The sequence below is a fragment of the Gracilinanus agilis genome, chromosome 3, assembly GCF_016433145.1.
Source record: "Gracilinanus agilis isolate LMUSP501 chromosome 3, AgileGrace, whole genome shotgun sequence".
Taxonomy (NCBI): Eukaryota; Metazoa; Chordata; class Mammalia; order Didelphimorphia; family Didelphidae; genus Gracilinanus; species Gracilinanus agilis.
In genome coordinates, this window is record NC_058132.1 from 620,712,875 (window position 1) to 620,714,504 (window position 1,630).

Here is a 1,630-nt window from a genome sequence, read left to right on the forward strand (position 1 = left end):
AATAGTTTCAATCTCCACCAACCCTAAATATTTATTGTGTAGGCCATGACTCAGGTTATTCTTCCTTAGTAGCTAACCTAAATGCCTTAGATGAGAGCAAAAGTGTCACATATTAGGTCTCAGATCATTTTTTTCAAGTGCTGTCTGTTGTGAGGAAGATTGTTTAGTATTAGTTGCATATAGTTTATATGGACCTAGCAGGAAGGGCTGGAGGATTCCAAGATGGTATGAGGGAGCAGGAAGTGGGCTTGTGCTCTGAGTGCTCTATCTCCATTAGTGGTTGGCACAAACTGTTGCTAGACCTGGGAGATCTCAGACCTGCATCCTGATTTCCCTGGGATCCTGAGTGGTGGAGGCTTTCAGCAAGGGGACAAGAACTACAGAGCTGCACCAAGTGGAGGAGGAGTTTGGGATCTGGTGGGCAGCATCTCAAGCACACTCTCTCTACTTGGGTACCTTGGATCACCTTGGCTTTTGACATCCTGTGATCATCGGTGGGTTACAGTGAAAACCCCAAAGCCACCCTCAGGTCCATTAGCTGTGCTGGCCAAACCTGGCTGGAACCAGGTTTGATGCAGCCTCCCAGTGACTCCAGTACTGCTCCTTTGGGCCCTGCCTGGCTTAGGTCAATTAGATTAGAGTAGTCAAGCCCTCCCCTTGCCCTGTGGTTTGCCCCTTAGGTTTTCTAGTGTAGAATCCCCTATCCCATCTTTTATTTAGTTACTCATAATTAAACTGTTAAATACCTTTACCTTTGCCTACTGGTTCCATAGACCCTGGCCTAGGGTAAGTTGGGTGTCCGTTGGGGCCAACTGCCATCCCTGTCAGTTAAAAATAGTGAACCCTGGTCTCCCTATCCTGGTTGGTCCTGTCTCTCCTTCAGCCCAGTGTGTGTACCCACAAAACCATTTAGGTCACATTTTAACATCCCTGGTGCCCCATCTTTTTACATGTCCAAACCATATTAAAGTGCATTTCGAAAACAAAACAAGATTTAAGAAAATTTCAAAAAAATTAATAGAATATAGATAATGTTAATATGTGGTTGTTTTGTAAAACAATCTATAGGACATGGATAATGTTTAATATGTAGTTTTATAAACTAAAAACACATTAAAACAGTAAAAATACAGTTTTATAAAATAAAAACATAGTTTGTAAAATGAAAATATAATAGAACTTAGATAATTTTAATATGTAGTTTTATTAAATAAAAATACAATAAAACATAACATTAAAAGTAGTTTTATAAACTAAAAACACAATAAAGTATAGATAGTAAAAACGCAGTTTTATAAAATGAAAATTTAATATAACAGATAATATTAACATGTGGTTTATTAAATAAAAATAAAAATAGATAATGTTAATAGGTAGTTTTGTAAACTAAAACCATAATAAAACATACTAAAATATAGTTAAAAAATCAAACCATGGCTTTATGAAATAAAATATAATAGAACTTAGATAATATTAACACATGGTTTTATTAAATAAAAATAGTATAAAACATAGATAATGTTAATAAGTAGTCTTATAGACTAAAAACCCAATACAATATAGATAGTGAAATGTAGTTTTTAAAGTCAAAATAAAGTTTTATAAAATAAAAATATAATAGAACTTAGAT